The 21,464-nt window shown below is 48.1% G+C and overlaps 1 long non-coding RNA gene across 4 annotated transcripts; it reads left to right on the top strand.

Moving 5' to 3' along the window:
* Window positions 1-6,174: 6,174 nt before the first annotated feature.
* LOC311209911 lies at window positions 6,175-14,237 on the top strand. Of its 4 annotated transcripts, none has more exons than XR_014618467.1 (11): window positions 6,175-6,704; window positions 7,856-8,045; window positions 8,209-8,310; window positions 8,997-9,095; window positions 9,817-9,890; window positions 10,321-10,466; window positions 10,598-10,840; window positions 11,537-11,934; window positions 12,731-12,829; window positions 13,253-13,529; window positions 14,023-14,237. It is a non-coding gene; the product is annotated as an uncharacterized lncRNA (long non-coding RNA). The 4 variants fall into 4 exon arrangements; XR_014618468.1 differs by having other exon boundaries at window positions 7,878-8,045; XR_014618469.1 differs by lacking the exon at window positions 8,997-9,095 and having other exon boundaries at window positions 6,176-6,704; window positions 7,878-8,045.
* Window positions 14,238-21,464: the final 7,227 nt, after the last annotated feature.

Raw genomic sequence — 21,464 nt, forward strand, 5'->3', positions numbered from 1 at the left:
GGTCAGGGTCTGGTACGATCTTTTAGAGGAAACCGATCTAGTAGTATGTGCATTTATTGCTTGAAGCTCTTTGGAGGTGATTAATTGTTATAGCACATTTATGGATAGGATGTCAATGTTATTTTGTGCGTTTGCTTTGTTGTTCTAGGTCCCTCGTGATTTTTGCAGGGTTACAGGGCAGATGCCACCAGATCTACCCCTTTTGTTGTTTTTGTTTTGTTTGATTTTTCTTTTTCTTGATTTTTCTTTTTCTTTTTTGGAAGGGGGTTTGGGATTTGAGCGTCCTATTTTTTTGGGTTTGGGATTTGAGCATCTCAATTTTGCGGGTTTGGGATTTGAGCGTCTCAATTTATTGGGTTAGGGGTTTTAGGCATAGGACTTCAGGGGTTTAGTGTGGTAAATAATTTGGGTTAGGTCTGTAGGGGTTTCGAGGATGTTTAGGGCTTGAGGCTTTTTTGTGTAAGGGCGGGAAGGGCTAGGGTTACAGTGAGTGCTGTTAAATGTAGTTCTCGAAAACTCGGCCTCTGATTGGCCGTGCTGGCTGTCCAGGGAATTCTGGTAGGTGTAGTTTTCCGGCACCAGGCTTCCGGTAGGCCGTCTTGACTGCCCAGAGCATGCCGGGAGATGTAGTTCTGGGACTCCGAACTTCCGAGAGGCCATGTTGGGTGCCCAGAGCATGCCGGGAAATGTAGTTCTGGGACTCCGGACCTCCGGGAGGCCATGTTGAGCGCCCAGAGCATGCCTGGAAATGAAGTTCTCGGGAACTAGGGTTGGGGTTAGGGACTAGGGCTGGGGCTAGGGTTAGAGTTTAGGGTGCGGGTTGGGGTTAGGGTTAGGGCTAGTGAATGCTGGTTCTCTGTGTTTGCAGATGACGGTGAGCGTGTTTAAACTAATTCCAGTTGAAGAAGTTTCAGTTACTTGCTTGGTGCCGCTATCAGTTCAACATTAAAAGCTGCAGCAAAAGCAAAAGGGGATTTTTGCTTCTAGAAACACCACAGGTCTCTTGTCTGCTCTCTGAATGTTTTTGAGATAAAACAGATTTTAAAAAACAAAGGAAAAAACAAAACACAGCTGCTTCTTTTGCTCTCTTCCTACTTTCATGTGCTTTGCCCCTCCCCTTTCCCAGGTGATTGGGTTTGGGTGCTGGGCGGGGCTAAATGCTATATGAGCCCCAGGCATGCCATCAGAGAGCTCCTTCTGCCTGGGCTGCTCTTTGGGGGCAGTGCTTTGTTTTTCCTTCTGTCCGTTGCAGGGTTGTTTAGGCAGGCTGGAGTCTATGGATTTCTGGATTTTAAGTGCTTGGAATTCACTTAGTAGAGGGATGTTTAGTAGGGGCTGCTGGCTCAGTTTGGGGCGCGGTTGTCACTGCAGTTATTTTCCTACAGCCAATAGAGTAAAATTCCAGTTTGCCTTTTAGAGGTGCTATAAGTGGGTAAAGAGAACAGATGGAAGCGTGTGCCACGTGGGGTAGGCAAGCGGCTGAGGTACAGGAGGGGATGAGAGTATGTGATTTTTTTTCTGGGGATGAAATGGACTCAATTTTGTTGGTGTATAATCTGTTCTGCTCCTAGATTTTTCTTTCAATGTGAAGAAAAGTTTGAGCTAATTCCAGGTAAGAAAGTTCCAGTTACTTGCTGGGTCGTATTGTCCTTTTAATATTCAAAGCTACAGCAAAAGCGTGGGGATTGTTGCTTCAAGAAACACCCCAGTTTTCTTGTCTGCCCTCTGCATGCCGTTGAGCTAAAGCAGACTAAAAAATAAATAAATACAGGAAACACACACACAAAAAACAACAATAACAAAAACAACAACAACAAAAAAAAAACACCATTGGGTGATGTGTTGTGAACGCAACGATCGTTTAATCCCTTTGTTTTCCCAGGTGGTGTGGATGATACTGGTTGCACTGTTGGAGCTTGGATTTGGAGAGGAACAGGTGAGCATAGTTGTATGTTGCATCAGCAGTAGTCAGCGTTGTGGAGAAGGTTGGGCATCATGACCGGCATGCTAGTGAGTGCTGGTACTCTGTTTTTGCAGCTGATGATGAGCCTGGCAATTGCCTAAGATGACGACCAGTGCCTGTGTATTTCTTGAGGCGGAGGGAATTTACCATGCAGCAACCTGAGAGCTAAGTTGGGGGGCACCTGGTATTTGCATATCTGGGGTGGCTAATGGGAGCTGGGAGCCAGAGGAGCATGGTGCCTGCTGGCTGACTAGACTTGGTGCCACGGAGAGGGTGGTTCAGGCTGGGTCACGTTCAGGCTGCTTGTGGCTGGGTCACCAGGCTAATAGAAGCAGCGGGATTATTTTGTAGCGTGAGTGCGTGCGCCAGGCAGGACGGTTTCCTTCTGTTCGTCTGTCCTGTAGTGTTGCTTCTGCAGCGTCTGTTCTGTGCTTCTCGGGTCTTGATATCCTTCTAGCTTTTTACACTGGACTGACCAGACAGGGGACTTGGTAGCGGTGCTGAAGGGCCTCAGTGCTTGTTTTGTCATCGTGGCTCTGATCCGAGCACTTCTTGTCTTGCAGTCGCTGCTTGAAATGCAGTTCTGTTTCAGGTCTCGTGCATCGTATTCGGTTTGAGATGGCGTCTGTTTCCATCCTCACTCTTGCGGAAGTCATCTGGGCCGCATCAGGAGCTCTTGCTTGGAAATTGATTTCCTAAGCGTCGTCTTATGTGATTAAGGAGGTATTGGGGAGGCAAGGGCAGTCCCCTGACAAGGACTGTATATCTCGAAACAAGACACCGGAACTCACGATAAGGAAGCGGCAGACGGACAGAGAAACAAATGTAAGGACTATAAATCTCAAAACTGGACGTTGGAATTCATTATAAAGACACAACAAAGGGAAGAATTAGCAACAGCCAGCTCTTGCGATTAAGAAACATGCCAACTCAGCGGATTCCTGACCAAAGGTGAAAAGTACACTGTGAGGAAGACTCGGGGTCTTCCTCCCAAAGACCCCTGCCCATGTCCCAAAGGCCCCTGCCCACAATTCTTGGGAGGCTCTACGCAGGCGCAAGGTGCCAAAAGGCTAATTAGCATGAGAAGCGAGGGAAGGCGGGGGTAGGTAATGAATATGTATAGGCGCCGGTAGAATATTGATTGATTGTATAAATTCAAGACTGCTTTCTGCTTTGGGTATGCACGATAGGTGGAGAGATCCCCTGTGCATCCAGCGCTGCAATAAAGAATATACCGCTTAAAGGAATTTCGGCTTCAATCTTTGAATCATATGGGGTTTTCAGTCCCCATCCTTCTGGTCTCTTGCCTTGAAGGCAGGCTTTTTAGGCCTCCATCACCCCAGTTCTGGCAGTGTCTTCCAGTTGCGTGTCGTGACATTTGCGTCTCTCCTTGGGTCTGGTGCAGAGCACCTGTTCTGACTTGCTGTTGCCATAGGGCTTCCCTCCGGGGCTCACTTTTTCTTGCGCCTTGTGTTGTGTGTTTTGTTTGTAGTGTTTGCGGCGTGCCTGTGTGTGTATGTGTTTGGTCTGGAGCTGTCCTGCCTGGCAGTTAGTGATGACAGCTAACGTGGCAGTGCATGGGTGTGCTAATACATTGTCCGGACTGTGTTGGCGAAGACATCTGGTCTGCCTCTGCGCACGTACTGAAGGGCAGCAGGCACAGTCATCTCTGTGGTGTTTGTCAGATGTGTGTGTGGGGGGGAGAGTTGAGCTGCTTGTGAGCAGCTGCTCGCATAGTGCTTGAACGGTGTGCTTGAGGAGGAGGTCTGTCGAATCTTGAAAGCTTACAGATATGGGGTTTTGAAAGTTTTATTTTTATTTCTATCCTGTTCCCAGTACAGTGTAAACCTTTGGAGGAACCTGTCACAGGAAAGAGCTCCTTCCGGAACTGTTCAGCGCTCCGTAGGCAGCTCGGTGACTGGCTTGGTCTACTTCTGAGGTGTGCTGAGGCAAGGGGGCTGCTGTTTTGAAATGATAATATTGTAAACGGGGTCCCTTTGTGTTGTTGAGGGATGGGTGCTAATGCTGGCAGCTGAATGATTATCTTGTGACCGTTTTCATTTGTTAAAGCTGAAACACAGTGTACAACGCGGGACTTGACCGGAGCTGCTTTTGGCAAGGTGAGCGATGAACAGATGTAGCAGGTACTTTAGGGGTGCAGTTGTCACTGCAGTTACTTAACTGCACAAAGTACAGTAAAAATCCTGTTTATATTTCAGGGGTGTTGTAGCTGGCCTAAGAGAGCAGATGGAAGCATCTGCCTCGAGGGCAGGTGAGGGAGCAGAGGTTAGGGAGCAGATGAGAGTAACTGTCCCAGCTGTGCTGTGGCTTTGGATGCTGCTTCAGCCTATGCTTTTCTTTTTGTTTCACAGGTGTGTCGCACAGGCTGAGTGGGGCCAAGCTGCACTCTGAAGAGCAGCACGGGAAGGGCGGGCTGTTTGTGAGCTGGATTGGAGCAGAACTGCCAAGTAGCACGAGGTGACTGTGAAGGGTCTTGCTTTGCAGGTGCCATGGCAGGCTCTCCACAGAAGCGGTTGAGGATTTGAGAAGAGGTTGCAGATCATCGAGGAGCGACACGTGCAGGGACGGCTTGAAAACGGTATGGCTGCTTTCTCTTCTGTTTATCAGGTGTCCCAGGCAACGTGGGCTGTGATGTTAGCCTTTAGGATCGGAACAAAGCAGGCGCTGATGGCGGTCTTCTTTGGTAGGCAAAGAGGTGCCCGAAGCCCCCTCCTGTGCAGCCTGAGCACGCCTCGCTGAGGATGAAGCCTGCTTTCCAGCAGTTCTGGAAACTGTGTTGAGGCTGAAATGCTGCGTCTGTGTTCGGGTTGGGGTTGCACCTTGGTGAGTGTAGGGATGGGTTTTAAGTGGGTGCAGCGGAGGGCCCGGCCCCAGTGTCCTGTAGTGTGTTTTGACCCATCAGCATAGCCTTTTGGTTCTCAGGTAGCCTGCTGAAGTAAGTGATTTTTGCTGCGAGTGGAACGGAATTGATTTTGTTGGCGTATAATCTGTTCTGCTCCTAGATTTTTCTTTCTGCGTAAATAAAAGTTTGAGCTAATTCGAGCTGAAAAAGCTTCAGTTACTTGCTTGGTTGTGTTGTCCTTTCAATATTCAAAGCTGCAGCGAAAGCGTGGGGATTGTTGCTTCTAGAAACACCCCAGTTCTCTTGTCTGCCCTCTGCATGCTGTTGAGCTAAGCCTTATAAATAAGTAAATAAACCACAGCTGCTGCTCCTCCTCTTTCTACTTTCTTGTGCTTTGCCCCTCCCCTTTCCCAGGTGATTGGGTTTGGGTGCTGGGTGGGACCAAAAGGTATATGAGCCCCAAGTATGCCGTCAGAGAGCTCCTTCTGCCTGGGCTGCTCTTTGGGGGTAAGTGCTTTGTTTTTCCTTCAGTCAGTTGCCGGGTTCTCTAGGCAGGCTGGAGTCTATGGATTTCTGGAATTCTAAGGGCTTGGAATTCACTTCATAGAGGGATATTTAGCAGAGGTTGCTGGCTCACTTTTTTTTTGGGATGGTGGGATACGCTCCTGTGTTTGATCTGTATTTTAATCTCTAGATGAATCAACCCACTTGTGTAACTCTCCAGAGGACTAAAACCAGCTTGATGACATGCTACAAGAGGCTTGACCGCGTTGGTGCAGTATTACCAAGAGACTGAGCAGGGTCACCTTTTTCATCTGCAGAGGGTATGTCTGTCATTACCCCTGCCGGGGCTGCTATGCATTCATGGCCTTGTGGCATTTGTGGACTTCAGTTTGTTTGTTTGTTTGTTTGTTTTTATTTGTCTGGCTCTGGTCTCTGTGTTTGAGTCCTCTGCATGTGCGGCACTGTTTGCGTATCCATTGTGGATGTGACCTTCTCTCTTTGTTTCTTGTAGCTCAGGGCGTAGGCACGGAAGCTTGAACGAAGCATGAGGGTGAGTGGACAGCAGTGGGGGCCCCGAGTTGGTCGGTGGACTGTGTGAGTCTGCTTCAGCTGTCGGGCCGGCTTTGCAAGTGCCTTGCGACAGCAGAGTACGTCTCCTGCCACGTTTCTGACACGTGCCAGACGTCAGCGGTTCCAGGGTTCCAGTTCCTGAAATGCTGGAGATGCTCGGAGCACGAGAGGAGCTGGGGCGGCTTCGGGGGGCTGGGGGAGAGGGGACAGGGGAGAGGGGGGCGGCTGTGGCGGCGGGGGGGGGCAGAGAGGGCAGCAGGAGGAGGTGCCGTTGCGTGCGTGTGGCCGACGCCCCTCTGGGTTGGCTGGACTGCTCCGTCCCGAGGCATGCTGGGAGCTGTAGTTCTGCGCTGCCGGGCGGCCACGTGGGCTCCGGGCTGCGCGGCCGGGCCGGGGCCGGGGCCGGGGCCGGGCCGTGCGCGCCGGGGGGCGCAGGTTGCCGCTGGCGGCGAGCGCGGTTGCCGGCGGTGAGGCGAGCGAGAGCCTCCGGGGGTGCCTCCTCGGACCGTCGGGCCGGGAGGGGCGGGGGGTGTTGAGGCCGGGCACGGGTCCTCGCTGCGCTTGATCGTTGGGCTGCGCCGCGCCGCGCCTCGGAGGCTTTCCTCTCCCTGCGTCCTGACAGCCGGCTCTCTCCTTGTGCTGCGGTTCACCGGGGCAGAAGCAGCTCCCCGCCGCTAGGACCCCTGCGGGGTTTGTTGCCGAGCGAAGGTGGCGCACCGGGTAAAGCGAGGAAAGCCGCAGCTGGCGTGCTGCGGTCGCAGGGTTCTCAGGAGAGAGAGCAGCCCGTCCGTCCCGACTGTCCAGGTAAGTCGCAGCGACCTCGGGGTGGAATCAAGGCGTGCTCGTAAGCTTCCTGCAGCCCCGGCTCAAAGGCTTCATTGAATTTGCGGAAGCGCGAGCTGCTCGGCGCTGGGAAGCGCAAAGGGAAGGAAGGCACGTAGTGCCTGCCGAGTCGTAGTAGCCTCTTAGACCTAGAATGAATTGGCCTGTCAGGCTCTGTCTGTTGCTCAGTCTTTGGTACGAGAGGCTAAACTTTGTCCCGCCTCAGCTTTCGGAGTTGTCCTAGGAATAGACTGGTGCTTGCGGGGCTTTCCAGGACGCTGGTTGCGGTCAGTGAGGACAGACGTGAGAGGCAATTTCAGTCTGTCTGTCTGTCTATTGGTTATGTCCCAAGAGTTTTGCTTGAACTGTGTGCAATAAAGGAGGCCTTGGGCCTGTACTGAGCAGCGAGAGAGAGCAAAACTCTGCGTAAGCACTGGCCGTGGCAACGTTGCTTGGGAGTTGAGCGGCTGGGGGTCTTTCCAGAGGTGGGGGGTCTTCCCAGCGGAGCTCGGTACGCAGGCAGAAACGTGACCTTCGAGGTCTTTGTTTGTCTTGCGCTGCAGCTGTGGTATTTGACCCATAACTGTATGGAGTTGCTGAATTCTAGAGGGGATGATAGAGACGTCCCTGGTTCAGCCTTTTTTTTGCCGCAGTCCTTGCAGAAGTTCTGGAAAAATGAGTAGTATCCTTCTCTTTAAGTTCACCTTTTAAAGAGTTCTTCCTGCAGACTCCTGTCTCCGTGGTTTAGGTACGTGATTTGTGTGAAACAGAGCCAGACTTTCCTGTTAACGAGTGCCCTGACTGAAATTCCCTGTTGTTGGAGAACAAGAACCATCAGTGGTGCTTGGCAGTTTAAAACCTCTTGGCTTACGCAAAGGCTAACTTGCCAAAGCGAATGGGAAGTAGCCTAAAGTTCAGTAAATGCGCTGAATAGAAAAGGCCGTCTTCTTGACGGGAAAAGAGCTTTGCAGAACGTGAGCTTTGTTTCCCGTAGGGCTCCCTGCTTGCCCACCTGTTCAGCGATTACTGCAGGCTTTGACTGGTCCCCTCAGGCCCAATATCGCACACGTGCTGTGCTGCAGACGGTGCCTTAGCTTCCTTGCCGTCTCGTGCTGCGTTACTTGTACCTGCAGAAAACTTACTTCAGTGTCACAGAAACCCCGTGGGAAGCGTTCCCGACTCACGCTGGTAGGACCATCCCGTCGTGGCTGGTAAAATCCAGGAGCAGGACGATGCTTGGAAGAACGTCACCTATGGAGGAGAAAACAACAGTCTCCTTCCTGTTAGGCAACAGGTTTCCAAGACTGGTTTCCCCACCCCCCTGTGCGTTTTGAAGGAGGCAGTCCCTAAGCTGATGCAATCCAACTATCCAACTGCATCTAAGATGCTGGTTGTTACTTCCATAAGCTATAAAGGAACTTAATGTGTTCTGTGTGGTTTTTTTTTTTTGTTTGTTTGTTTTTTTTTGTTTTTTTTTTTTTTTTAGGTCGAGGCTTGTGTGCGTGAGTTTGGCTTGTCGCGATGGCCGGTGTAGATGATCGCTCACGTGCCCCAAAGCTCCTTGTGCTGATGCTGGATCTGCCCCACGGTAAAGGACCGCATGCTGTGTGTTCAGCTTTTCTTCCTTACCGTGTCATCCGTATGTATGTATTTAGTTCTCTGAAGGAAAGGGTGGATTTTTCGTGGGTCCCTCTGTGCGCGTGTCGAACCAGGCTGCAGTAAATACGCGTAAGCGAGTAGGCTGCTGCAGCGCGTCCTGGACAGTATCAGGGTGCTACTCTGCTAGCAGTGGAGAGCTGGGTGAAGGTGCCCAGGGTAAGGGCTTGTTCTGCCTCAAGTTGAACAGAAAGTTTCAGGAGTTGAGCATCCCAGGGGATGTTTGTAGGACTGCTGTTAGACGATAAAGGTTCAGATGGCTGTCGACGAAGGGGATTTTGTTGGTTCTTTCTCGATAGCTGTTCCTGCCAAAGATCGCGTCGGTCACAAAAGGTAGTAGTAACCTTGCGGTTTCTATGTTCTGTAGCGTTTGTACTAAAATACACTGGCAGATGAATAAATGAGCAGGTACAAATACACGTGACTCTATAGCTGAGACTAAATAATGTGCAGTTTCTTCTGTGTTTTATCTTTCAAAGCACGTTGTTGCTGAGCGCCTGAGCTTTTTGCTCGCATTACCGAGGAAAGGGAATGGCAGTGCTTCTTCCCCCCTCATCTCTCTTTTTTTTTTTTTTTTTTTTTCCTCCCCCCCCCTCTCCTCTTCTTCCTCGATGACAGGGACTCGAAATGTTTTCCTTGGATGTCCACGTGAAAAACGAAATAAATAAATAAATGCTGATGGTGAAGACACTGACAGAATTGGGTGACATTTTCAAGGTAGAGGAGGGGCGAAGAATGTGGAAATTCCTGGTACATTAGTGGTGCTCTGTTAACAAAACTGACGTATACGCCACTTGCTGTTCCTAGTTTTTTGGTTTGGTTTTCCTTTCAGTAGTCTCCCCGAAGGCTTTTGCGGACACACGGTGTATCTTTTCTGTTCTTCCAGTATTCGTTTGTCAGGAAAGACGACCATGCAATCCGAGGGCTGTGGACAACCATCTACCAGGTGGTTGTTGCAGCCTCCATCGGTCATGTTATTTGTGCTTTTAGCTCGCCCTCTCCTATATCTTGAGTTGAATTTTTTTTTTTTTTTTTTTTTTTGGCAACGCTATGTTTGCAGTGATAGCATTGCTGCCGAGGTATTTTTTGACTAAAAATGATCTTAACTGTAGTAGTGAATTCACAGAGTGTGGCTTTGTGTAACGACTCCCGCGATCACAACTTTTTTTTTTTTTTTTTTCCCTTTGTCACAGATAGGAGGAAAGCTCTTTCCAGAGAGATGGAAAGAAAGTTGTTTCAGAATACGTTCAGAATGTCTGAAGTTGTTTTGGAATTTTTTTTTTTTTTTTTTTTTTAGTAGTTAACGGTAGTACAGCCCACAGAGCAATTTCTTTGTGCGTGAGAACTCGCGGGTTAACTGAAAGTTACTTGTTTTATTATAAAACTAGGATTTGAAGCCACGGGCATTCAGAAATGCATATGATATGTCTTGTCACAGTCTTCTAGATCAGCTAACCGGAATGAGAACCAATCTTCTGAAAACACACAGGGATATCGTGGGGCAGGATGAAGGTAAATGGACACAATTATTTATTAATATTCTGGTACAGCTATTTAATTCACCTAAGTAGTGTTTCTGTCCTCGGTGTGGGAGAGGAAGTAGACTTTGCACCGTTTCTTGGGTCAGTCGTCCTTCCCTAGATTCTGAAGGAAAAGAATGAAATTTCTGCCTTCTGTCACAAAACATGTTGTGCGTGCTTGGAATTTGAAAATTAAGTTTCATGGGTGAGCTTTCCTGTGCAACAGGATGCAGTAGATGTTCTTATAGTGATGGTGAAAGGAAAGAGGGGCTTTATTTGCCTTTTGCTTTTCCTTTGTTTTGTAGAGGGAGGAAATAGTGATTTCTAGTTCTTAAATGCTAACACTGGAAATGGAAGCATGCGAGGCTTGTATTTCCTTAGTCTTAAGGTAGACTAAATTTAGATACCTTGTTCTGCTGCAGACTGCCTTCACGGCGTTCCTGTTGCTCAAAGGGGAAATCATCAGGAGTAGTTGAAAATGATGCCTTCACCCCTTCGGGAGATTGATCCAGATCAACCAAAAAGGCTTCTTCATACACTTGGCAGTCTGTTCAAACAGGATGAGAAGGTAGGAGAAGTCTTGCTATCTGCTGTATCATTATTTGAAAAGTAACTGAATTGTAACACGGAGGCAAATACTCTGGTAGTGAATTGACGAAGCAATTGTATTTTACTTATATTAAAAAAAAAAAAAAAAAGTCTTTTCAGGGTATGATGATAGATGAAGCAGATAAATTTGTTGCTGGGCCTCAGAATTAAGATCAAGCGTCCTGGAGAGCCCAATACTCCAGCATCACTAAAGAGAGAAGGCGTAGCATGTCGCCGCTATTGCGACGGCCACAATCACTGTTGTGACAAACCATGTTGGTGGGAAAGGGCCACCCTGTGCTGCTGGATCTCCGTCACCATATCTGAACCTCAAAGGCATGCCAACAAATAAAGGTATGTTGGAGTTGTTGTAGTACAGGAACTTGTGTGGTCATAAATGGACATAGTGTGCAGAAAAAAAAAAAAAAGTCTCAGTGCTTTCTGTGTTAATTCAAAAGGACACGTAAGTTTTAGAGTTAATTGGGACTGAATTTCTTTGGTCGGCTTAGACAAACAGGCTGTTGCTATAGGTAACGAAGTCCTGAATGAGCAATAATTTTGAACTGTTTCTAAAAAGTGCTGAAACCTTTCACCACGATGGTTTGGCGGTAGCAAGGATTTCATTTCAGCTTTTAATTCTCATTTGTGTATTCTGTAGTGGGGAAGGGAGAAGTGGGGAAGGAAAGTGTGTTTAAAAAAAAAAAAAAAAAATTAAAATTTCTCACAAATAGTAATTTACCCACCTGTTGCAGCAGAGTCGAAAGAAAAATTTGCTGGAACTGGGGGAAGGAGGGGAAACTTTAGTTTACTTTAGTCACTGAAATGGGAATACAGCAAATAACTTAACGACAGTCATATGAGACGGTAGCAGCCCAAAAGGAGGTATTCCTGTGGTTGCGTCAAAGGGTGAATAAAACTACTGAAGTGATCTGACAGTGCTGAGTAACTCTCTACACAGTACTTTCAACAAGAAGGGATGCAGAATAATGTCCTTCTGTGTTTTTTGATCCTGCAGTTATATGCACTACTAAGCTCCTTCTTAATTTTCAGACACTGGTATCAGTACTGTCCAAGATGGTAATGGAGAGAAGAAAGCAGAAAACTGTCAGTTGCTGGAAAAGCAAATTGATGGCTTGTCTGTGCAAATGGCTTCTTCGGTTCCAGCTGTTAAGGGAGAGGATGAAATGTCACCTGGTGACTTAGACTCTCTACATGATGAGTTCAATTGCTTAAATGATGCGAAGATGGCTTGGATCATAAGCCTGGTACCAATGCACTTGTTCGAGGGCCTCTAAATTACAGCGTGGCTGGAGATGACCAAAAACGAGTGATGGAGTCTACTTCTGAATCTGTGCCAAATTGATTTAAAATAACACCTACAATGTTGGAGGGAAGCGATGCTGGTATTAAAATCAGAGTGGTGAAAGAGGTTCGCAAACGTGGAAGAAGTAAGTTCTTTATTAGTGTATTAAAAATAGGCTAGGGGTACAGAAGACTTTTTCTTGAAATGAGGATCTATTTTGAAAATAAAACCTCAGATTTGGAATGATTTTTGATTACTCGTGTACAAGTAGTGGAAGAACAAGAAAGTAAGTACACGTATTCACAGTCCAACTTTATATCCTCACCGTCCTTACTGCAGCACTCTTAAGCAGGCTTAATCACAGCACCATTCGTGTTTTCATAGTTGGTTCAGAGAAGAAAACACAGAAACCAATGAAAAAATACTGTTGTTTCACATCTAAGGTGTCCGGTTCATTCTTTTGCGCTACTTTTTTTTTTTTTTTTTTTTGTTAAACTTTATACGAGACAATCGTGCTCATGCTCCGCATAGATCGGTCATCTTGTAAAGAGTAGTTATCTTAAACCTCTGCTTTCAAAAATGACAGCTCTAGGTTGAAACATGGCTTGGTATCCCTTTGTTTCTATTAACTGCTGATCATGGCAGCGTGTTCGTGGAGATACAAGGCTTCTCTGCTGATTAAACCTAGTCTGCATTTTCCAAGGGCAGGTGTTTCTAGATACTGCTCTTTTAAGAGAACAAAATTCAGCGTTACATTTGAATATCAGCTAATCGATATCACTTCAAATTATTGGCATGCTGGCTTTTTTTTCTTATGTGCATTACTGTATGCAGAAATGGGAAACTCTAGGCTGTGTTGTTTTTCCTTTTGGCTGTTGAGATTTACTGAAAATGCATTTACAAGATCTGTTTCTAATATCTGTTTGGATCTCTTCTTTAAGATCGTGAAAAAAATCTTCTCTCTTCTTGAGGAGGTACGTACAAGGACGGATGGAAACTCAGAAGTATTTCATTGAATTTGCTATAAGGGAAGGAGCAAGGTTTGTATAGATACGAATGATTCAGAGTTAAACGCTAACGTTGTTCATGATAGCAAATCTCAATCTTTTTCAAAACAAGTGTTTTGTTTTGACATACTGAAATTATTACAGTTTCAGCGGTCAAACTGCCGTTGTATTTTCTGAAGTAAATGGTCGTTACCTAGAGCTGAAGTGTGAAATAGAAAGATATGGGTGGTTATGGAAGAAAGACCCAGAATTTGCGTGGGTTGGGGAAAGATGGCTGTATCAAATTAAATTTGCCATTCTGATGTCAGAAATGAGGGAAGCTCTTCCATGCTGGAAACAGAGAGCCTCTGCTAATACTGTTTGTCGTGGCAAAATAATACTGAGTTATTTAACTGCTGTTTTTGGAAGAAGAAATGAAATTACTTCCCTAGGTTTAAAAATCGTGTCTTAATACAGCACTTAGAGAGAACGCTAGAGGAGCTAGAGTTCAACAGCCTACCCAACAGAGTTAATCAGGTGAACGGTAGATAATAGTGTACCAGCCAGAGGAATACGGACCGGGAATGAGTTTGCTGTGCCGCAGAAGAGTGGAAGAGGACGTAGCTGTTGCCCTCGCCATCCTGGCGGTCAAGTGATCTTACTGTCAGAGTTTGAGAAGAAGCAGCAGAGCTTTAACTTTACGAACCTCTATCGGCAGAAGCTGGGCTGTAACCTTAAGGACGTGCTATGAAAGGTGTGGCTTTTTTCCTGTGGAGGGTGCTCTTTGCTCAACAGGCTGAAAAAAATAACCATTGCTGCCCCTCCTGCAGGTGGTGAGAATTTACTCACTTGAATACTGTCATTAGCCGTTTTACGTGCAATAGGCAGTGGATCGCACTAAAATGGGGCACTGTCAAATGCACACAGTGTCTGCATTGTGGAGAGATCCCATCTGTTGTGTGTCGTGTCTCCCCCCCCCCCCCCCCCCCCCCAATAAAAAAACAAACAAACAAAAAAAAAAAACTCCCAGAAACACCTGCACTGGTAATATTGCATGTTGCCAGCACAGAGACGAGGGTCTTGTTCCCAAGAACTGCTAGCCATGCCTTTAAACTTGAGATTCAGCGTAGATCGAGAGTAAAGAAACTGCTGTTGTGTTAATGAAAGCTAAAGACAGCCCTGTGACTGTTACCACTTGGTGGTTACTAAACAATCTACCTCAGACTCTCTTCTGTTTTTATCTGCAGACATTATGAAAGCGCACCTGAGGCTTCCCAGGTCCCTGACTTCAGTTCTCTTTCATCCCGTGAGCAGGACGGAGATTCTTCAGGTGGCCTTGCCTTGGCACACGCTGTGCTTTGGAAGCACTAAAAAGAAATGCTTTTAAAAGTGTGCATTTATTTTAATGTTCATACAAAAGAGACTGGTTTTGAACAGTGTTGTTACCGGATCACTAATTTGATATTTTAACTGTATACAGTTTTTTGAACATAGGGGTGTGTGTGTGTGTATATGTGTATATATATATATATATGTATATATGTATATATAAAATGGTTTATTTTATATATATATATATATATATAAAAAATAAACCGTTTTATTAATTCTCATTAAGTGCTGATCTGAGGAGTCTGTAATGGGCAGCGCTGAATTCCTCGAATTGTCTGTCACCAACAGACCGCTAATATTTTTTGTGAAACCAGTCTGCATATCCTGAAACCCCACTTCTGGTAATAGCTGCGGAATGTGTTTGTTACTTACCTCCCGGTAGCACGTACCCTGGAGCACCTGCCTCATCAGTCAGCTCAGCCTGTACAGGGTGTACATTTTTGCTCCAAGGCTAAAGTGTTAAAGACACCAAGTTCCAGCTTGCCAAATCCTTGGTTACCCGAGTTAATATCCTCCCTTCCGTTCCTCTTACTCTTTTGTTCAAAGGTAATGTTGTGAATCACAGAAAATGCAACGAAGAGTGGAGCACCTGCACGTAATTAATATTTTCCTTTTAAACGGTAATGTGCCAGTAGTAAGTGGCTCTTCAGATAATTTTATTTTCGGTTGTTCTCATTTAAAAACAGTCTCCTGCTCCTTTAACAGCTTTCTTTTAAAAGACAAGTTGAAGTTGTGCTGGCGTTAACAAGCTCTTCACAAGGTACTGGGGCTGTCCTGAGGATTCCACTTGACCAGCCAGCAGAAGAGGCAGGGAAACATACTTACGTTGATGGCCTGAACTTCTCTTCCTCTTCCTCTTTTTAGTACTAGCCAGCGTGTGTGAGACATCTTTTCCTTCTCCTGTGAAGCAGGGGGCTGGTCTTTCTGGAAGAGGTTGTTTGACCATTGGAATTACACCAGTGAGATTCAAGAAGGAAATTAAATCCAAAAGCAGCAGCGTATCTTTATTACTACGTTAAGTGAGAAAGTGACACGTGGAACGAACTCGTTATAAACAATTCTGAACTCTTTTTCTTATCGGGAACGTACTTATCTGTACCGTTGAACGTACTGGGGGGGGAAAAAAAACAAAACAAAAAAACAAAACAAAAAAACCAAACCACAGTAGTACCTTGGAATACATAGGGCGATTCATCCCTTCAGGATCATTACACGGCAGCTGTATGTCACCACAATACGCCTCTTTTGCTTAATGGTGGACTTCTAAGAGGGAATTTACTTGGGTCAGGTATACTGTGTGTATGTGGTTTTGTGCGTGTAGAACTGCCTGTACTACGCTATCTCTTAAATAGGTGGTGGTAAGAGGAGACAGCTTTCTTCTAGTAGATTCTTACTTAAGTTTCTTTAGTGATTCCGGGGGCACTCACTTGACCGTGATGTGCCTGAGCAGGGCCTGTGACCTGGTTAGCACCTAAACCTCCTCCTCTGATGTGGTACAGCTGTCTGCTAAATTAGTTACAGAAAGATGGTGACTTTAACTCAGACAGTTCTCTCTTACCTCGCTATTGTATTATCTGGATAATTTGAATTTGGATTAGAGCGGCGGAGGGAAAAGATGCCTTACGCTGAAACGGACGCGAGTCTGTGAGAAGAAAGCCAGGCGTCCTTGGAGACTGTGCCAATGAAAAGGCGAAGAAAAAATGAGTGGAATAAATCTCAGTGCACGTAGTCCTGCATCCCGAAGGGAGCACAGAAGGAAGGTTGCTTGCTTAGAAGAGCAGTGGATGCTTCGTGCCCGCCTTAAAGAGAATATTAACAGAGAGAATTCGTTGTAAGACAAGCTGCCCCGCGGGGTGTGGGTAGCAAACACGTTGGAAAAAATACAGCCACAAGCTCCGAATGGCACAGTAGGCGAGCTGTGATCCGCCCGACAAGGCCTCCCGCGGGCGCCCTCTACCGCCACCTGCTGGTGTCATTCGGGTACTGCAGGCGGCCGGGGGGCGCGCATAGCGCGGTGACTCCCGCGGGCGCCCTCTGCCGCCACCTGCTGGTGGGAAGCGAGTACTGCAGGCGGCCGAGGGGCGCGCATGCGCGGTGCGGTCCGGTGGCGCCCTCTGCCGCCACCTGCTGGTGGAGAACGAGTACTGCAGGCGGCCGGGGAGCGCGCATGCGCGGTGACGCCCGGGGGCGCCCTCTGCCGCCACCTGCTGGTTTTAATCGGGTATTGCAGGCGGCCGGGGGGCGCGCATGCGCGGTGACGCCCGCGGGCGCCCTCTGCCGCCACCTGCTGGTGTGAAGTGAGTACTGCAGGCGTCCGGGGAGCGCGAATGCGCGGTGGGGCCCGGGGGCGCCCTCTGCCGCCACCTGCTGGTGGAGAAAGGATACTGCAGGCGGCCGAGGGGCGCGCATGCGCGGTGGCGCCGGCGGGCGCCCTCTGCCGCCACCTGCTGCTGTTATTCGGGTACTGCAGGCGCCCGGGGGCTGCGCATGCGCCGTGACGCCGGCGGGCGCCCTCTGCCGCCACCTGCTGGTGGAGAACGAGTACTGCAGGCGGCCGGCGTGCACGCATGCGCGGTGGGGTCCGGTGGCGCCCTCTGCCGCCACCTGCTGGTGGTATTCGGGTACTGCAGGCGGCCGGGGGGCGCGCATGCGCGGTGACGCCCGCGGGCGCCCTCTGCCGCCACCTGCTGCTGTTATTCGGGTACTGCAGGCGGCCGGGGGGCGCGCATGCGCGGTGACGCCCGCGGGCGCCCTCTGCCGCCACCTGCTGGTGTGAAGTGAGTACTGCAGGCGGCCGGGGGGCGCGCATGCGCGGTGACGCCCGCGGGCGTCCTCTACCGCCACCTGCTGGTGGAGATCGAGTACTGCAGGCGGCCGAGGGGGGCGCATGCGCGGTGGGGCCCGGGGGCGCCCTCTGCCGCCTCCTGCTGGTGGAAAACGAGTACTGCAGGCGGCCGTGGGGCCGTGCATGCGCGTTGCTTATTACGTCGTTGTTTTTTTTGATGTGTAATTTCCTACGCTCCTAGGTTTTTCTTCATATGTAAATCACACAGAATCACAGATCTTCTAGGTTGGAAGAGACCTCAAGATCATTGAGTCCAGCCTCTGACCTAACACTAAAGTTTGAGCTAATTCCCGTGGAAAATATTTCATTTACTTTCTTGGTTGTATTGTCCTTTCTATGTTCAAAGCTGAGGCATAAATACGGTAAATTTTGCTTCTAGAAACACCCCAGTTCTTTTGTCTGCACTCTGCATGCTGTAAACTAGGGATAGGCACAAAAAAAAACCAAATAAATAAATAAATAAAAGAACACAGCTGCTGCTGCTCCTGCTCTCTTTCTTGTGGTTTGCCCCCTCCCCTTTCCCAGGTGATTGGGTTTGGGTGCTGGGCGGGGCCAAATGGTATATGAGCCCCAGGCACGGCATCAGAGAGCTCCTTCTGCCTGGGCTGCTCTTTGGGGTCAGTGCTTTGTTGATGCTTCTGTTAGCTACATGCAGGGTTCTGTTGGTGGGTCAGGGTCTGGTACGATCTTTTAGAGGAAACCGATCTAGTAGTATGTGCATTTATTGCTTGAAGCTCTTTGGAGGTGATTAATTGTTATAGCACATTTATGGATAGGATGTCAATGTTATTTTGTGCGTTTGCTTTGTTGTTCTAGGTCCCTCGTGATTTTTGCAGGGTTACAGGGCAGATGCCACCAGATCTACCCCTTTTGTTGTTTTTGTTTTGTTTGATTTTTCTTTTTCTTGATTTTTCTTTTTCTTTTTTGGAAGGGGGTTTGGGATTTGAGCGTCCTATTTTTTTGGGTTTGGGATTTGAGCATCTCAATTTTGCGGGTTTGGGATTTGAGCGTCTCAATTTATTGGGTTAGGGGTTTTAGGCATAGGACTTCAGGGGTTTAGTGTGGTAAATAATTTGGGTTAGGTCTGTAGGGGTTTCGAGGATGTTTAGGGCTTGAGGCTTTTTTGTGTAAGGGCGGGAAGGGCTAGGGTTACAGTGAGTGCTGTTAAATGTAGTTCTCGAAAACTCGGCCTCTGATTGGCCGTGCTGGCTGTCCAGGGAATTCTGGTAGGTGTAGTTTTCCGGCACCAGGCTTCCGGTAGGCCGTCTTGACTGCCCAGAGCATGCCGGGAGATGTAGTTCTGGGACTCCGAACTTCCGGGAGGCCATATTGGGTGCCCAGAGCATGCCGGGAAATGTAGTTCTGGGACTCCGGACCTCCGGGAGGCCATGTTGAGCGCCCAGAGCATGCCTGGAAATGAAGTTCTCGGGAACTAGGGTTGGGGTTAGGGACTAGGGCTGGGGCTAGGGTTAGAGTTTAGGGTGCGGGTTGGGGTTAGGGTTAGGGCTAGTGAATGCTGGTTCTCTGTGTTTGCAGATGACGGTGAGCGTGTTTAAACTAATTCCAGTTGAAGAAGTTTCAGTTACTTGCTTGGTGCCGCTATCAGTTCAACATTAAAAGCTGCAGCAAAAGCAAAAGGGGATTTTTGCTTCTAGAAACACCACAGGTCTCTTGTCTGCTCTCTGAATGTTTTTGAGATAAAACAGATTTTAAAAAACAAAGGAAAAAACAAAACACAGCTGCTTCTTTTGCTCTCTTCCTACTTTCATGTGCTTTGCCCCTCCCCTTTCCCAGGTGATTGGGTTTGGGTGCTGGGCGGGGCTAAATGCTATATGAGCCCCAGGCATGCCATCAGAGAGCTCCTTCTGCCTGGGCTGCTCTTTGGGGGCAGTGCTTTGTTTTTCCTTCTGTCCGTTGCAGGGTTGTTTAGGCAGGCTGGAGTCTATGGATTTCTGGATTTTAAGTGCTTGGAATTCACTTAGTAGAGGGATGTTTAGTAGGGGCTGCTGGCTCAGTTTGGGGCGCGGTTGTCACTGCAGTTATTTTCCTACAGCCAATAGAGTAAAATTCCAGTTTGCCTTTTAGAGGTGCTATAAGTGGGTAAAGAGAACAGATGGAAGCGTGTGCCACGTGGGGTAGGCAAGCGGCTGAGGTACAGGAGGGGATGAGAGTATGTGATTTTTTTTCTGGGGATGAAATGGACTCAATTTTGTTGGTGTATAATCTGTTCTGCTCCTAGATTTTTCTTTCAATGTGAAGAAAAGTTTGAGCTAATTCCAGGTAAGAAAGTTCCAGTTACTTGCTGGGTCGTATTGTCCTTTTAATATTCAAAGCTACAGCAAAAGCGTGGGGATTGTTGCTTCAAGAAACACCCCAGTTTTCTTGTCTGCCCTCTGCATGCCGTTGAGCTAAAGCAGACTAAAAAATAAATAAATACAGGAAACACACACACAAAAAACAACAATAACAAAAACAACAACAACAAAAAAAAAACACCATTGGGTGATGTGTTGTGAACGCAACGATCGTTTAATCCCTTTGTTTTCCCAGGTGGTGTGGATGATACTGGTTGCACTGTTGGAGCTTGGATTTGGAGAGGAACAGGTGAGCATAGTTGTATGTTGCATCAGCAGTAGTCAGCGTTGTGGAGAAGGTTGGGCATCATGACCGGCATGCTAGTGAGTGCTGGTACTCTGTTTTTGCAGCTGATGATGAGCCTGGCAATTGCCTAAGATGACGACCAGTGCCTGTGTATTTCTTGAGGCGGAGGGACTATACCATGCAACAACCTGAGAGCTAAGTTGGGGGGCACCTGGTATTTGCATATCTGGGGTGGCTAATGGGAGCTGGGAGCCAGAGGAGCATGGTGCCTGCTGGCTGACTAGACTTGGTGCCACGGAGAGGGTGGTTCAGGCTGGGTCACGTTCAGGCTGCTTGTGGCTGGGTCACCAGGCTAATAGAAGCAGCGGGATTATTTTGTAGTGTGAGTGCGTGCGCCAGGCAGGACGGTTTCCTTCTGTTCGTCTGTCCTGTAGTGTTGCTTCTGCAGCGTCTGTTCTGTGCTTCTCGGGTCTTGATATCCTTCTAGCTTTTTACACTGGACTGACCAGACAGGGGACTTGGTAGCGGTGCTGAAGGGCCTCAGTGCTTGTTTTGTCATCGTGGCTCTGATCCGAGCACTTCTTGTCTTGCAGTCGCTGCTTGAAATGCAGTTCTGTTTCAGGTCTCGTGCATCGTATTCGGTTTGAGATGGCGTCTGTTTCCATCCTCACTCTTGCGGAAGTCATCTGGGCCGCATCAGGAGCTCTTGCTTGGAAATTGATTTCCTAAGCGTCGTCTTATGTGATTAAGGAGGTATTGGGGAGGCAAGGGCAGTCCCCTGACAAGGACTGTATATCTCGAAACAAGACACCGGAACTCACGATAAGGAAGCGGCAGACGGACAGTGAAACAAATGTAAGGACTATAAATCTCGAAACTGGACGTTGGAATTCATTATAAAGACACAACAAAGGGAAGAATTAGCAACAGCCAGCTCTTGTGATTAAGAAACATGCCAACTCAGCGGATTCCTGACCAAAGGTGAAAAGTACACTGTGAGGAAGACTCGGGGTCTTCCTCCCAAAGACCCCTGCCCATGTCCCAAAGGCCCCTGCCCACAATTCTTGGGAGGCTCTACGCAGGCGCAAGGTGCCAAAAGGCTAATTAGCATGAGAAGCGAGGGAAGGCGGGGGTAGGTAATGAATATGTATAGGCGCCGGTAGAATATTGATTGATTGTATAAATTCAAGACTGCTTTCTGCTTTGGGTATGCACGATAGGTGGAGAGATCCCCCGTGCATCCAGCGCTGCAATAAAGAATATACCGCTTAAAGGAATTTCGGCTTCAATCTTTGAATCATATGGGGTTTTCAGTCCCCATCCTTCTGGTCTCTTGCCTTGAAGGCAGGCTTTTTAGGCCTCCATCACCCCAGTTCTGGCAGTGTCTTCCAGTTGCGTGTCGTGACATTTGCGTCTCTCCTTGGGTCTGGTGCAGAGCACCTGTTCTGACTTGCTGTTGCCATAGGGCTTCCCTCCGGGGCTCACTTTTTCTTGCGCCTTGTGTTGTGTGTTTTGTTTGTAGTGTTTGCGGCGTGCCTGTGTGTGTATGTGTTTGGTCTGGAGCTGTCCTGCCTGGCAGTTAGTGATGACAGCTAACGTGGCAGTGCATGGGTGTGCTAATACATTGTCCGGACTGTGTTGGCGAAGACATCTGGTCTGCCTCTGCGCACGTACTGAAGGGCAGCAGGCACAGTCATCTCTGTGGTGTTTGTCAGATGTGTGTGTGGGGGGGAGAGTTGAGCTGCTTGTGAGCAGCTGCTCGCATAGTGCTTGAACGGTGTGCTTGAGGAGGAGGTCTGTCGAATCTTGAAAGCTTACAGATATGGGGTTTTGAAAGTTTTATTTTTATTT

Source organism: Netta rufina (genome assembly GCF_964035555.1).
Source record: "Netta rufina genome assembly, chromosome: 5".
NCBI lineage: Eukaryota > Metazoa > Chordata > Aves > Anseriformes > Anatidae > Netta > Netta rufina.